The sequence below is a fragment of the Myotis nattereri genome (genome assembly GCF_964212035.1).
Source record: "Myotis nattereri genome assembly, chromosome: 10".
Taxonomy (NCBI): Eukaryota; Metazoa; Chordata; class Mammalia; order Chiroptera; family Vespertilionidae; genus Myotis; species Myotis nattereri.
This window is the reverse complement of record NC_138085.1, coordinates 60758752-60775883: the sequence shown is the minus strand read 5'-3', so window position 1 is coordinate 60775883 and position 17132 is coordinate 60758752.

Below are 17132 nucleotides of genomic sequence, written 5' to 3'. Positions count from 1 at the left end.
ATTAGTAAGTGAAAAAAGATGCAACTCTGTGCCTTTTCCAGATGCTGTTGTTTGTCTCTCCTTGAGCTGGAGCCAAGCTGCCTGGCACACAGGGGCGCCAGGTTAAACAGGGGACCCCAGTTGAACTGCAAAGGATTTTTTAGTGTAAATATGTCCAACATATTGCATAATTATGGTTCTTCATTACTGAATATACCCTGTATGATGCTATAATAAGGGGAAACATTTGTCCCAAACCAGAGAATATATAACACCAAGAGTGAACCCTAATGTACACTACAGATTTTGGGTGATTATGATTGTTATAGGTTCACCAGTTCTAACAAATGTACTGCTCTGGTGGAAGGTGTTGATAATGGGGGAGTCTATGCATGTGTGAGACCAGTTGGGAGCCAAAAACCAGGATTACAGGCTTTATTAGGCGAAAGAGAGCTGCCGGGCTGTCTCACAATGGGAGGACAGCAGCACATGCAGAGGTGAGCATGCCTTTCGAGGGGCGGAATGGGAAGGAACGGGGGCTTAGTGTACTCGGCGCGCATGATTGGTGGCTTAATGTATGGTCCATATAGGAACAAGGGCTTAGGGTATTTGGCAAGTGCTGATTGGTGGTTCAGTGTATAGTCCATATAAAGTACATGGTTAGTCACTCAGGTATTTCTGGGCTGCAGGTTACATCATACTCCGCCCACCAGTTGGGGGGAAGGGAGGATCTATCAGGGGTATATGGGAAATCTGGTACCTACCCTTCAATTTTGCGGAGAACCTTAAACCACTCTAAAAAACTAAACTCTTAATTTAAGAAATTATATGAGATACATTTTTTTTTTTTATCGGAGCACAGACACACTCTTACTGTCCGTGGCTGCTGTCTCTACAATGGTAGAGTTAAATCATTGCCTGAGGCCATAGGACCTTAAACATTTACTATGTGGTCTTTGACAGAAAAACATTGCTGACCCCTGCTTTAGGAGATGAAGAAATAAAAATGGCTCGCTCCGATCCTGCCCGTTTTGTAGTCAGGCTACTTGTTGTTGTTGAATTGTGTGAGTTCTTTTCATATTTTGGATATTAGCCTCTTATTGGAAGTATCTTTTGCAAACAGCTTCTCCGATTTGATTGATTGCTTTTTTGTTGTTGTTGTTCATGTTTCTTTTGCTGTGCAATAGCTTTCTAGCTTGATGTCGTCCCATTCACTTATTTTTTTGCTTTTGCTTCCCTTGCCTTTGGAGTCAAACTCACAAAAACACCACTGAGACCCCTGCCCAAAAGCTTAGTGCCTGTGTTTTCTTCTATGTATTTTATGGTTTCAGGTCTTATATTCACGTCTTTAATCCATTTTGAGTAAATTTTTGTCTAGGTTCAGTCTTTTGCATGTGATGACAGTTTTCCCAAGACCATTTATTGAAGAGTCGTTCCTTTCTCCATTGTATGTTCTTGGCTCCTCTGTCATAAATTAGTTGCCCATATACGTGTGGGCTTATTTCTGGGCTGTCAGTTCTGTTTCATTGATCTGTGTGCCTGTTTTTCTGCCAATACCATACTGTTTTACTATAGCTTTTTCATATAGTTTGAAATCAGGGAGTGTGGTACTTCCGGCTTTGCGCTTTCTCTTAGAATTGCTTTGGCTATTCGGGGTCTATTGTGGTTACATACAAATTTGAGGATATTTTTCTATTTCTGTGAAAAATGCCATTGGGATTTTTACTGGGATTGCACTGAATCTGTAGGTTGCTTTAGATAATATGGGTATTCAGACAGAAAAGGAAAAATGCCATATGGTTTCACTCGTATGTGGAATATAAAACAAAAAAGTTTTTGTTTATCTTTCTGTTTGTGCCCAATTACCTCAGACACTGTCCCACTTTCTGATTAAGAAATGTGAAAACAGCTGAAGAAGAAATAGAACAAAAGAGAAAAACAAGGGCAAGGGGGTAAACAAAGAGAATTCACCTTTCACTGGCTTGCAAAGTCCTAGGTTGGGAATGAAGACACAAAAGCTTTGCAACAAAAACATTGTGGGGGAAGGCACAAGAGGGAAGCCGAATAGCCATTAAAGCAATTAAGAAAAGATTAAGGTCGCTTGTGGTGGAGCGAGAGACCCATTAATCAATAGGCCAGAAATCGCAGCAGGCTACAAAATTATAAATCCAGGCAAACTGGAGAACACACAGGCTCACTCACCTCAACCAAGAAGCCTGAGTAACTGGAGAGCAGAAACACTATATTCATTTCTCAGGCTGTGGGGTGGGGTGGCGGGTGGGGGGGGGGGGCGGGAAGCAAGGATGCTTCTTAGAGGATCCCCTTCCTTTTAATTAGCTACTGGGGCATCCTGAGGTGGGGGGTCCACAGTGATTTCAAGGCAAATTCTTAAGCATCATGGGCTAAAGGTAAATTTATAAGAATGCGTGATGCCAGTGTGACTGGGATGGAGGGAACGTCACAGCAGACACCTACGTGATACTATGAGGAAGGGTCCTCAAACTCCCCGGAGGAGGTGATATTACTGTTCATAGACATTTGTGCCCCTTCCTGGGAAGACCCCTTGGACCACAAGCTTGACTTTATGACTTGCTTTAGCCATGAATCATTTTCCAGCAAGTCATTTGGCCTGTGCTTCCCCCCTCCCCCGCTTTCGAGCAACCCCGCAGTTCTAGATAAAGGCTGTTTCCTCATTCTATGCCCCAGAATGAAGCCGAGATGGGCAAAGGCTCGGCCGCCTGGCAGAGGACAAGTGTATTGTGAGCAAGAAGTCACTTGTTGTTTTCACTGCTGAGAGGTGGGAGGTGTGTGTTCGCGAAGCATCTCTCCTGACTAATCCATTTCCTGGCAATATGCCGCTGCCACATGGAACCTTCATGGGCTCCGTACTTCTTACAGGATAAATCGCTCTTGTCCTGACATCAAGCCCTTCCCCCACCTCCATCCATCAGAGATCCCCCCATTCTCTTCGTGTACCCAGAGTCTTGCCTGACTTCTTTTGTGCCCCACACATAGTTTCTTAGGCAAGGTTTGGTGAAGAAGGTCTCCCGGGTTAAGAGAACTGAATTGCTTGGGCCCCTGATCCTGCCCTCTCGGATACCTTCCCTGTGAAGCCATTTCCAATCACCTCCTGCCCAACGCTGCCTCTGGGCCACTCTAGCTGACGATCCCGACCTTTTATTTATTTCATTTTTTAAAATATATTTTTATTGATTTCCGAGAGGAAGGGAGAAGGAGAGAGAGATAGAAACATCAATGATGAGAGAGAAACATTGATTGGCTTGCACGCCCCCGCCCCCCTGGGGATGGAGCCTGCAACCCAAGCATGTGCCCTGACCGGGAATAGAACCATGACATCCTGGTTCATAGGTCAACACTCAACCACTGAGCCATGCTGGCCAGGCTGATCCCCACCTTTTAAACATACTTACCTTTATTTAACAAATACATATACAGTTGACTCTGGAAAAATAGGGGTCGGGGCACTGATCCTCTGCGGAGTCAAAAATCCACATATTGCCCTGGCAGGGTAGCTCAGTTGGTTAGAGCGAAGTTCCCATATGCCAAGGTTTGAAGTTCAATCCTTGGACAGGGCACACACAAGAATCAACCAATGAATGCTCAAGTAGGTGGAACACCAAATCGATGTTTGTCTGTCTCTCCAATCAATTTTAAAAATCCATATAACTTTTGACTCCTCCCAAACTTGACTGCTAATTGCTACCGTTGACTGGAAGCTTTACCAATAGAAACAACACATGTTTTGTATGTTGTATGTATTCTATACTGTATTCTTACAATAAAAGAATCTAGAGAAAAGAAGATGTTACTAAGAAAATCATCGAGTATTTAGTGGGAAAAATCCAGGTGCAAGTGGAACCATGTAGTTCAAACCCGTCTTGCTCAAGGGTCAACTGTATAGCACTTGCTAAGTGTCAGGTAATGGTTTCATGGTTTTACAAATATCAGCTCACTTAATTCTCAGACAATCCCAGTATTCCCATTTTACAGGTGAGGGAATGTAGGCAAAGGGAAGTTAAGTAAATTCATGGAGCTAGCAGTGCAGAGTGGGGCTTTCAACCCAGGCAATTTGGCTCCCTGCTCTTAACCTCGCCTCACACTGCCCCACCGGCTCCCGCAGGACCTTGCATGCAGCCTGACTTAGCTTCCCCAGAAGGTTACAGAGCCTGGAAGGCAGGGGCCCTTTCTAGACCTCTTTTATCTTCCTTAGCATTTAGCTCCATAGCTGGCTGACTATTTCCCTGCCAGGACCTGTTAGTTCATTAAAAATTTAATGGGCCGCCCTGGCCCACATGGCTTGGTGGTTAGAGCATTGGCCTGCACACCAAAAAGTCGAGGGTTTGATTCCAGGTCAAGGGCAAGTACTTAGGTTGCAGGTTTGATCCCGCCCTTCCTCCCCCCCCCATGCCCCCTCCCCCAAGTAGGAGGCAACCAATCAATGTGTCTCTTCTACATAAATGCTTATCTCTCTCTCTCTTTCTCTCTCTGTCTCTGTCTCTCTCCCTCCTCCTTTCCACTCTCTCTGAAAAATCAATAAAAAATTGTAATAGGTCACTTCATTTCATCCATTTCTTCACCTCCATGTAGAATAGCAGCAAAGCCATCTCAGAGAAGATGTCTTCCCTCAAATGCTGGTTATGTAACTGGGGAGACTTCCCCATATCTAGCTCAAGTCTCTCCTGCTGCAACGGTGGCTTGTGTCCCTTTGTTTTAGGCTTCCATGAAGAGGGCTAGCAGATGACCAGCTCTTATGTAGGATAATAACTACTATACCAGATCATTAATTCTTTAACTTCTTCCTTATTTGAACTCTGCCTGTTCCAAAACGGATATATGATGACTAAAAAGGAGCTGCAATGTACAACAGAGAACATACATAGAAAGTGAGAAAGGTCACCAAAGCATACAGTTAAATTTAAAAAGTACAACTGCAGAGTAATGCATTCTGTGTGACCCATTTATAAAATTCATGCAAAGTAAGTCCTCCCCCAAACTTCTGTAAGTACGTATAGATATTTACTAAAATTTTAAAAAGAAAGATCTGAAGTAAGTTTAAGAGACTGGTAGCTGCTAGGTTTGGGAGTAGAGAATAGTCTAAGAGGGGGACCATGGGCATTTCAACTTTATGTTTTATTGACTTGGGGCAAATATGACAAAATATGACCAGTTGTCAATTTCGTATGGCAGGAATCAGGTAGAGTGTTATTTCATGTGCTTTTCAGAATATTAAACGTTCCTCAAGCTAAAGAGGGCGAGAAAAGGAAATAGGAAGAGATTTGGAAGGATACCTCCACGTGTGTTTTCTTGCTCCAGGGGGCCTCTTATTTACCTCTCCGCTCCGCTCCCTAAAGACCAATATGAAGAAAGAAGCCAGGGCAGTGCTGTCATTCACGGAGCCATGAGTGCCCCGGGTGAAAACATATCCAGGCTTTGGGGGAGCCCAGAACCCAGTCCTGAGGACCCCAGAAACATTGCTGGCTCCCAAGTGTCTGAAGGGGAGTGGGGGATGGAGCCAAGCATTCGAGTGCTGTGTGTGTGTGTGTGTGTGTGTGTGTGTTTTACAAATCTGCATTTGTGTGGCTCTTCACCTAAACTTATCCTCCTGAGAATGACTCCGGTGGTGGGGGTCGGGGTTGGTGCGGGGGGGCAGCCTTGGTCCTGGCGCTGTGGGGTGCAATGAACAGCCTCCTGACAGCCTTGCCACCGGCCAATGACTAGTTCTTGTAAATGGCACCACAGTAGGACCCAGTTCAGAAAGCAGCTTTGTGGGGAGCCCCACTGCTGCCGGGCAGGCCCCCAGCTCTGCCCACCTGGCCTGGCCCAGGGATGGGTTTTAAGCCCCTGGAAGAGGAAAGGGGCCATCTGTCTTTAAAGCAAGGACATGGGAAGTGTTCCTGCCCTTTGCAGTCTGTGACACCTACAGGGAGGGGGAGGGCGGGGAATGTGCTGCCTGCAGGCGCCTGGGAGGGTCTCCAGTCTTCTCCTTGGGAATTGGGAGCCTGCCTGGCTGTTCCCCACTGGAAGCTGAGGAGACTGGGCATCCACCTCTCTCGCCGTCATGTCCCACCAGCGCTGGAGGTGCGCTGGGGGGGGGGGGCGTGGGGGGCACTTTGCCAGGCTTTTCCTCAGTGAGCATTTAGAAATGGCTCTGACGTGCAAACACACAGTGATACAGGCGCCCGGGGTCGGCTCCAGGTGGTGTGCCCAGCGGTCTTGCCTAAAAACTGTTTAAGGCAGGTGTCACCAGATAGCCACCCTGCCAACCAAGAATTTGAGAAGGTCTGCCCGCACTGCCCAGACTTCCTGGTGTGGCCCCGGCGCGCTGCTTGGGAAATGAGCTCTGTGCAGACCTGACCTTGTACAATCGGTTCATGTGCTTCCAGAAGAGTCCCTCTCTTCCCCTTCCTTGGGGCAGTAATTAGCGAAGAGAAGCAATGGCCGGTTCAGGCCTCTCGGGGATGTGTGCTCCCTGCATAGCCACACTCCAGAGCAGTGGTTCTGCAGTCAGAACCCACCCACCACTTAGAACTTCGGCTTTCGCGTCCGTAAGTGAAGATAATATTAATGCACTTGCTTCGCTTAATTGTGGTGAGGAAGATCCATCCGGCAGTGTGCTGTGCTGGTCCTAAACTTGACTGGTTGCTATTATGGGGGTGGAGGTGGCATTTCTTCCCCTCTGCCCTTCCTCCTGCCGTCTGTCCTCCAGACAAACCTCAGTTCCTTTGCGGCTGGACCTCCAGGGCTTGAGATGCTTGAATTGATGCGACACTGAGCAGCTCGCTGTCCACCTCTCCTGGCAGCACCAGCCCACACAGTATGCTTGTCTGGGCCTAGAGACACTTTCCTGGCTCAGATGGTTTGGGGGAGGCTGGGGTGTGTATTGTGGGATGAAGGAGGGGCATCAACCAGGACCCTTCTAAGATTCCAGAAGCTTCTGTTGACTTTGTAGCATCTCCTCTCTTTCCTCTTTCCCTAACCCTGGTCTGTGTTGTAGCGTTTTCATGAATTAAAAGCCCTACCATATGCCAGGCACTCTACTAACTGCTAGTGACACAAAGAAGGAAAAGTCCAAGGCCCTGATGGGAAGGAGCTGACGCCTGCGAGAAGGTGGTGAGAAGCTGTGCATCACCCCCTCAGAGGATGGGGCATTCAGCCTGCAAGTGAAGGCGCAGCAGGGCCCCTTCCGGGGGTCCCCAGCTAGGCCATGTGTTGGAGGCCCCCAGGGTGGTCCGTGACGGCTACGTAGGCCGCAGTAACCCTTCTGAGGACGCAGGGGTAAGGGCCTACTATGGTCTCCCCGGCAGAGCTGAGTGGGGATGAACTGGACAGAGAGAGGAGACGGGCCTGCCTGAGCCGGGCCGTGGGAGAGAAAGTCCAGGGGAGGGGCAAGGGCACTAGAGGGCAGGCCCCTGCTTGGGCCGGGCCACTGTCTCCAGGGCAAGAACTCTGGGGTCTGCTGGATCGGCAGAGCCTCACTGGGGCCTCCCCAAGCTCCCCAAAGCCTTCCCTGCCACTCAAATCGGTGCTGTGACTCTCAGGACTGGGACCCCAGCCTGAGGTGGGGCCCCTCACCGCTGGGTGCAGGAAGCCACATGCCTTGGGCAGCTTTTCCACCTCTCTTCTGACCCAGCTAGCTCAGTGGGTTCTGCATCCGAGGCCAGTATTCTTTCCACAGCAGTATTTTTTCCATCCAGGCTCACTTCCCTGGATGCCTCTGGAACTGAAAAAAGAAAGGAAGGGAGGAAAGAACAGAAAAAGAAATGAAGGGACAAAGAAATGAGGCAGGTGGACAAGAATAATCTTCCAGTGCTTTCTGGCTCTGGAGTGTGCCAGCCAGTGCCCTGGCGGGGCTCCTGGTCCTCGTGTCCTAAATGAGGTGTCCACACTGTGCGGCCGAGGCAGCTCCCTCCTGACCTTCTCCTGCGCTTCCTACTGAAGCCTGGGGGCCCTGAGCTGCCGCTGACGGTGCAGCATCTGCCGAAGGCGCAGCTGGGAGAGCCAGGAAAACATCCCTGTAATGAAAAAAGCACCAGAAAACGAGAAGCTTCCTTATCCTGGTGAGACTATCAGCCTCTCCTTCATTGTCATTTCTCTTTCTGCTGCTTCATCCTCGCGCCCCCGAGAATCAGGCGGGACCCCCGGGGGGACAGAAGGACCCAATATCGGCCCATTCACATCGCCTGTACAAGGTCCAGGGGCGCCTATTATCAAACCAGGAGTCAGTGGTACGTAAAGGAGCAGGCTCACACTTTACATGTGAGAGTAATCGGATCAGGCAAATGCGGGGAGGTGGGGGATTAATGAATTCGGAAGCAAACGGAGTGGAGGGAGAGCTTCTGAGGCTGGGATGAAGCTGATTGAAGATCCAGTCCCATAAACCACCCGCCTTCCGCCTTCCCCTTGGAGACTCAAGTCTGTCCGGACCATAATATGCAGATTGGCGGGAAAGCTGTCCTCCTCGCAAGCTGGAGAGAGACTGTGTTTTGTGGCGCTAGATAAGAAAGAGCAGCATAAAGGGAGAAACAGATCAACGGAACAGTGGGGGCCATTTGCTTTTCTACCTCATTCCGCCTTCTCCAGGTTCTGTGGTTTCTGATTAGCTCTGTGGCTTGCTGGGTAATTTAACAGGTTTTTTCTCTAAACTTCCTGACAGGGAAGCTCCAAACTTCCAATAAGCCCTGCTGTAGAAAGCCAGCTGGGACCCAGGGAGGGAGCCACAAGGGTGTGTGTGCAAGTGCAGCTCTCTGGGGAAGCTGCAAAGATTTGTGCATTAGTAATTCTCTTTCCAAATGCTTCCTGCGGCAGTCCAGCTGGTTCAGACTTACCCCAGAGGGCGCCAGGATGTGGGCCAGAGGAGGGAGATGAGGTGCAACCCTGGTGGGAGCCAGGAGCCATGGCCTGTGGTCATTGCTAGGAGCCCAAACTCTTGGAGCAGGGCCAGGCCACGTCTGAGGAGGCCCACAGTCCCAGGCCCATGTGGCCGAAGAGCTTGGTATTGTGCCAGTCATCTGCTTTTACAAAGGAGACGTGGGTCAGGGGAGAGCCTTGACTTATGAGGGGTGAGGCCCATTCCCCTATCCACACCCACCCCTCCCATGCATGTGGGACTCTTTGATTGCTGTTCTGTGTGTATTATATACATACAGATGTATGTTTGGAGCAGAGATGACACCTAACCTTGTCATGGGTCTGGGGAAATGGGCCTTCTCCTCACTACTGTAACAGTGTAAATTGGTAACCTTTGGGGCAATAATTTGGGACTATACAGTAAGGTCATAAGCAAATATATATACCCTACCTCGTTTTATTTTATTTTACTGAAATAAAAGCCTAATATGCTAAGTGTCTGGTTGTCTAGTTGTCCATTCAACCAATCAAAGCGTAATATGCAAATGATATACTAAGGCCACTCAACTGCTCGTTATGACATGCACTGACCACCAGGGGACAGATGCTCCAACTGGTAGGTTAGCTTGCTGCTGGGGTCCAGCTGATTAGGACTGAGCGAGAAGGGCCGGACACACCCTGGAGCCCTCCGGTGGTCCCTCCCCAGCTGGCCAACCTCCCGAGACCCTCCCCGGCCCAAATTGTGCACAGGTGGGGTCCCTCGGCCTGTGCCCTCTCGCAATCCAGGACCCATTGGGGGATGACGAAGAGCTGGTTTCGGCCCAATCCCTCAGGCCAGGCCGAGGGATCCCACTGGTGCATGAATTCGTGCATCAGGCCTCTAATATACATAGATAGATAGATAGATAGATAGATAGATAGATAGATAGACAGAGATAGAGATATAGACATAGATATAGATAGATATGCTTAATCCTGACAATTGCATTTCCAGGAATGTATGGACAGGAAAAAAACAAATCATGTTCAAAGGTGAATGTACAAGGATTTGCTTGTTGCACTGCTGTTTGTAACAGCACCAGAGGGCATTGGAGAAAGTCTGTCACCCACTGGTGGGTTGGTTAATAGATGAGGGTACAACATGCTTTGGCCATGCAGCCATTCAAAGTCATGCTATAGACCCATATGTGCCACCATGAACATAGAGTCACAATCTCTTCTTCGATTTTAAATGGCAGGTTACAAGCTGCATTGTGTAATCTGATTCATATTTTTTTGTAAATAAACATCACACATGTGCATGAAAACGGTCCGAAAGAATAGACATCAAAATGTTAACAGTGGCTATCCAACATGACAGTTCAGGTGGTTTTCCTTTTTTGCTTATTTGAATTTCCTAAATTTTTAAAAAAATATATTTTATTGATTTTTCACAGAGATGATGGAGAGGAATAGAGAGTTAGAAACATCGATTAGCTGCCTCCTGCACACCCCCCACTGGGGATGTGCCTGCAACCAAGGTACATTTTGCCCTTAACTGGAATCAAACCTGGGACCTTTCAGTCCGCAGGCCGATGCTCTATCCACTGAGCCAAACCGGTTAGGGCTGAATTTCCTAAATTTTATATAATGGGTCCAGGGGAGAGCCAGGGGAGAGCCATCTCTGCCCAAACATGTGTGATATGTGTATACTTGTACACATTTTTTAAAGGCCAAAGTGGGGAAAGTGGGTGTGTGGCTGCAGGTGAGCCATGGATAGGTCTGCTACCAGTCAGGTTCTAGCTCGGCTGTGTCTCACTGTCCAGTGCAGCCAAGCAAGCGGCTGACTTCACTTTCCTGAGAGATCACTGGGACACACAACCTCCTAGCACAGCACAGGCAGTTCGGGGGGGGGGGGGGGGAGGGTCTGGTCCAATTCTAGAAAGCCCTCAGGGTGTATTCAGGGCCTCAGAGCCCCCTGCCCACTGCTTTCAGGGTAAACCCTCTCTGGTTCACTTCATGCCGCCCAGGAAAGAAAAGACTAACGAGACATGACCTCATTCGTCCCCTCCTTGGGCCCAGACTGTCCCTAACCTCTACTGTTCTGAGATCTGTCTGCCTCGACTCAGAGAGACCTCCTGAAAGTCTCCTCCTGCCTGCAGATCAGCACAGGCTCGTCCCCCCAACCCCCTCCCTAGACTGACCCGTCGGTGAAACAGGCGCTGTGACGACAGTCCCTGGGAGCCCTCAGTCCACTCCAGGCCTCTGCGATGGAGACGGTGGTCCTTGGTTGCTGATTTTGTCCTTCCTCCTGAAATGCCGGTGAAGGACAGTGGGGAGGTCAGACAGGAGAGGAGAGGTTGGGCTGGAAGGCTAAATTGTTGATACCAGGAGCCAATCCTAAACTCCAAAGTTAAAGTTCATGGATGACTTTCCCACTCTCTCCATTAGACAATGAGGCAACACGGAAGATTAAATAAGGATCCCTAATATCAACCATAGACTCTCTTCATATTTCAGGATATGGCCGAGTTATGAAGTGACTAGAGATGACATAGTTTGGGGTTGTGTCCTCTTTTCTGGGAACCAAGTTCTGCCCGCAGGCCCTCTGTGGAGCAGGCTTAGATGGCCATGGTTTACGTTACCCTCCTCGTCCCCCAGCTGCAGCTGATTGGACCCGGGGTGGGCACCTGACTTAGGAGAAGCTCCTATAAGCCAGTGAACGCAGCCAATTGGATTCTCCCTTGCAGATGCAAACTAAGAGCGTTCTGGAATGGGTATTTGAGATTGCAGCCATGTAGAATGGGAGTTGGAATTCATGCCAGGCAAACCCAAGCTACATAGAAGCCAGAATTGGGAGGGAAGCAGAGCAAGATGGTTTGCAAAGAGAATAAAGCAGAGCAGGAGAGAGAAACGAAGGGTGAGAAGAAATGGGACAGGAGGGAAGGAGGATGGAAAGTGAGAAAGACAGCTGCAGAGACCGAAGGAAACACAGAGGAGGCAGGATTTTTCTGGTTCCCTGTGGCTTCCTCGTTATCAGCTTCAGGTCCCAAGAGGCCTGAATTTGCTTTGTTTCTACAAGAGGCTTCCATACCCTTTTAGCCATCATCCATTTCTTTAGGTTAAGCTTCTGTTTCTTACAGCCTTTTCTTTAAATACATTTTTATTGATGTTAGAGAGAGAGGAAGGGAGAGGGGGAAAGAGAGAAACACCAATGTGAGAGAGAAGCAATGGCAACCTTTCAGTGCATGGGATGATGCTCAACTAACTGAGCCACATGGCCAGGGCTTCTTGCAGCCTGTGAGCTCTGATTCAGACCACGGCCCTCGGCATGGCGGCGGGATGGGACAGTTGGAGAGGGCTGGAGCCTGCCACTGGGCATGCTCCACTGAGTGGAGCAGGCACTTGAGGGCGAGCAAGCCAGTGCAGGGACTAAATCAGGGGCAGGTTATACATGGAAGTCTGGGCAGGTGAGCAATTGGCATCTGCAAAGAGAACTGGCAGAGAGCTGGGTCCCTGGGCTGAGAGGCAAAAAAAAAAGCGGGGGGGCAGGAAGGGAGAAGAGGGTACTGGAAGGTTCTAATTCTGGAAACACTGGACAGAGAGACTCACCCAAGTGGATCCCATAACCAGAACAGGGGCCAAGATGGGCCAACATCTTGGGCATTCTTCTTTAAAGAAGGAAAAGGACATCTTTCAAAGAAACACCTCAAAAGACAAACAGGAACATCTTTGTGTTTCTAAAAGCCCCACACAGCGCCCCACACAGCTTTTGCCAGACCATGTCCTGCAATCTTAGGAGGACCCCAGAATGCCTCGGGCCTCTGACTCCACAAACCCCTTACCGTGGTGTTCATGGTTGATTCCTGTTATCTGCAGTGGTTGTGTTCTATAAAGTCTGAGCACTGAGTTGGCACATACTGAACCATTCCTTCCAGGGGAAATATGGGTTAGGTTCTTGCTTGCCTCTGGTTGCAATTAGTTTTCATTAATGGGCCCATACAGAATCTTGTGTTATGTGTATTTCTGTTTATAGATACCCTATTTAATATATATTGGTGAGTCGTTAACAGTGCACTCAGGGCCAGCAGCACTCTAACTCCTGCCTGAACAAAGCTTAGTTTCTCCACAAGGCACATCATAGTGGTGGTGTCATTGTTCACGCTGCTCCTCCCCAAAACGATGAGAGATCTCTGGGGGAAGAGAGTGTTATTACTTATTAATCTTTGTAGCCATAATGCTTTGCACAGTGCCTGGCTCCTACCAGTCATTTAATAAATATCTGATAGAAGAATCATAGAAATGGAGGAAGCCCAGTCCTAAGAGTCTGCCCGGGGCTTATAGCAAGTGGGGACTTTCTCTGACCCTCTGCAAGTTTGCCTGTTCTGATCAAACTTGGTCCTTTTGCAGGCTGAGCGGCTGAGCGTGCAGGAGAGAGGAGTGAGCACCGGGTGAGGCCTGGACGCGTTCATCATTGCAGACGGGTGAGCACAGGTAACCGTTAGCTTCCAGTGGAAGAGCATGCCTGGCCACTCACAGAGGGGCCTTGCTCTGCTCAGCTGCGCATGCCCAGTATCTAGAACATTGCTAGGACACAGTAGGAGCAGAATAAGTGTTTGTTGAGTAAACAAATGTCTACATATGTGAATGCCCAATTCCAGGCCCCTGATCACTTTGACGCTATGTAGACCTCACCCTCTTCAGTTCCCAAAGCACTCCTTGCCTTGGCTGGGTAGTTGACAGCCAAACATCCACCTCACATTTTCTCTTTTTATTATCTGGCCATTTATCTCCCAGAGTGAGTCACCTCTGAGGTGCTAGTGTTGGGCTTCCCCTGTAAGCTTGCTAGTTCCTTGTAAACAGCCTGTACCCTTTGCAGCATTCAATGCATGGATCCTGAGCCCGTTAGTCATGAACGACAACATAGCTAATGGGAATGCTCTTCCAGGTGCTGTGGGCTGTTCTGACAAAAGACATGGTTCCTTCTTGTCGGAGTTTGCATAACAAAAGAGTGAGAGATTGAATAAGAGAATGACAGACAGGCCCTGTATCTAGGACTCCCCCTTTTTATCCGCCCCAGGGCTCAAGAAATACATGTGTTTGGGGGTCCAGAGAACCAGCAGCAGCCAGAGGTGAAAACCCACTGCACAGTGCTTGGGAGATGGGTTCATCCAGGCTGCCTGATACCTGACTCTAGGATACAACACCTGGATGGATCTGCTTTTATCGAATCACCAACTTCCCCGCCCACCCCCCCAAAGTCTCTTCCTTGTATGTTTGTAATATTTGGCCTTGTTATAGTAAGAGATTTCCCATCAAGGAGACATTCCCGTCCCTGCTCCATTAGGTTGGTTGTCTCTAATTCTGCTTTCTTAAAATACTAGCCTCTTACACCTGCCTCCATCCTCCTCCCCCATCTCCAAAGGAAACCCACCCGAGTCACTTGGGTACCAGCCTCTGCCAGCCCTTCGATGCGCGCCCCCCCTTCTCCTCCCATGGAAGGGCACCTGCAGCTCTAGCAGAAATCTGGAAGTCAATTTGTGCGGCTGGTACAAGCGTTTTAGCATATTGAGTGGTCCAAATATTTAAATATCTATGATATAGGAAGCGTGGAGAACATTAAAAGCCATTTTCTCCCTGCTGATTGCAGGAGAGGAAATACATTCGGCCCCTGCTCTCCTGCACAGTTGCAAAACTGCTGGCCTAATCATATTGCCCATGTAAAGCACCTCTCCCCGCTCCCTAGTCTGGCTTTAGGTTGCATTTACTGTAAACAAAGATGTATTGGGGGTGGGGGGGAGTGCATTTGGATTGAGTTTATTGTTTATGTAAATCTCTCAGAATGTGACATAGCAAGATAGCTTCCTATGTTGTGTTGATCCACGTTTTAGGCCAACAGCCAAAGTATTTTATCTTTTCCTTCATTATAGTGATCTTCCAATTAGCCGTGGTCTGTAATACCCTGATTCTGGTGGCAGTGGTTTGGACAGGATTGTTTGATAGTTCTGCTCGAGAGGCAAAATAAGGGGCCTTATTATAGAAGTGCAGAGGTTGTGCAGGAGCTGAGTTCTGTTGCAAAGTTTGCCGATAAGGGGAAAACCGGCCCTTAAGCGTCCATTCTGTTCTGTATATTAACACTTCTAATCTGCGCTGCTGATAAAACTGCAAGCCATTTGCCTTTGGAGGAATTAGTTCTGCCTCACTTGTGTAACCAGGCGATGGTGATTAACCTTTAAACTGTCCAATATTCCCAGCAGCCTCCTGCTCCAGATTAGAAACTATTTAGTTATGACCAACTAAATTAACAACACTCCCTCCTCTGAAGAATGAGATTTGGAAGGTGGATGCATTTTAAGGTGGAATTGTGTTTTGACTCGGGGATCCATCCTTCTAAGGTGCTTCTGCCCTCGCTGCTTCAGTCCAGGCGGCCATACTGGGGCCCGAAGGCTGGGCTGGAGGATGGGCAGGTGGGAGCAGGGGGAGGAGGACCACTGGGTTTGCAAATCCGAGGTTTCTTGGGCACAAAGAAAAACCTGCCTTCGGTTTAGATTTCCTTCCCGGTTACCATCCCGGGTTAAAGGGACACTTTCAGCTCTTCTGCGAGACCCAAGGCAGGCGCCCCATGGGATCGAACAGTGGTTCCTTATGGGAAGACTAAGGGATAAATACAGTCGCTCCCTGACCACCCTACTCCCAGTTTCCTCCTGGAGTTGAATGTCAGGAGAAGATGCTCACAAACTTTCATGTTCCGGATCCTGGCATCTGCCCACCGCACGGGGGTCCACCCGGTTGAACTGCGGGGCGTGCTAGCAATCCTGCTTCAGCCCGCTCCTATCTGCTCATTTCCGAAGTGTCATTTATCCGTGGAAACATACCCTCTGCAGTGAGGGCCAGGCAATTAAGCCATCGTGTCATGCCTTAAGCCCCCAAATTGGTGGTCCTCCCTGGATAACAAATAAAATGGAACCGCAGCCCTCACCACCGACACCCCACCACCTCCCAGGCCCAGTAGCAGCCCTTTCCCTCCCGTGTTGCTAGTTGCCTATTCACTGCCTCCTTAAAAACTGCTAATCTAGATACTGCATTAGCGGGATGTCAGTCAAGCCGGAGTCCACAGCGAAGCCTTCTTCATATACCAATTTAAATCATTCATGGTCTTTTCTTTGGCATTATTCAAAAGATCATCATAATTTTCTTGTGCCCACAGCACAAAAAAATCAATTATTTCCCCACAAAGACTTGAAAGTACTTAGCGAGTGCGGCAAGAAAAGCTGAGGGTGATATCAAATTGAAATTGCACTCATTACATACAACACAATTAGTTGCCACTAGCCTGGCCGGGCTTTAATTCTGAATGGCATATCTTTATTATTACAGAAACAAGCATGCAAATGGCATTGTTCAGGATTTGCCGAAATCAATAGGATATAGTGCTGTGTGTTTGGTGGCCACTGTCACTCACGCTGCTGTGGATGCGAGATAATGTGTGTGTTTGAATTAATGGAGGGAGCAGGCAACATCATAAGTGACACCCAAATAAAAGAAATGGGTACATGATATTTGTAATTATTCTACTTGTGTTTTTGTTGTAAATACTTGTGCTTTTTGTTTTTTAATCAAAGGATTAATTGCATTTTAATAAGGCATTATGCTTTGCAGAGCTTTAGTTAATTAAAACTTGTAGTCCATAATTATGAAGTGATGCTGAGATTTTCTAAAGATCACCCATATGTTTGGAATATGTATAATTTTTCTGTGAAGCAGTTGCAATCTCCCTCTCCCCCTCACCCCGCCTTCCTCCTCGGTCCCTCCTCTGCCAACAGAAGATACAGATGACTTGTGTGAAATGTTGGTGAATTGATAGTTCCAGGTGGATTTCTCTAAGTGGCAACGAGAACCCAATTTAGGTTATTGCACAAATTAAAATGACTCTGAAGCAGCACTCGTGATAAACGGCGGCAGGAAACTTTCTTGTTGACACTTGCTTTTCAGTTAATCCTCCTGAGGCGCAGCACTGCAGAGGTCTGGGAGTTGACGTGAGTTGTGGGGTGCAAACACTGAGATTTTCGATCTGGGGGAGGTGGCGCCATTGGCAGTTAGATCCCAGGTGGATCTCTGGGGCTAGGCCCAAATCCCATTGGAGCCCCGACCCCATCCTTCATGACAAAGAACATTTTGGGGGAGGGATGAGGTGTGGAGGGAATGCTGAAAATCCAGGGAGCCTGGAGTTCCCAAGCGTTAACACATTAGTAATTCACAGTGGAATCCAGCCCAGAGATGACGTGTAATCGTGTTTCCTGTAGGTG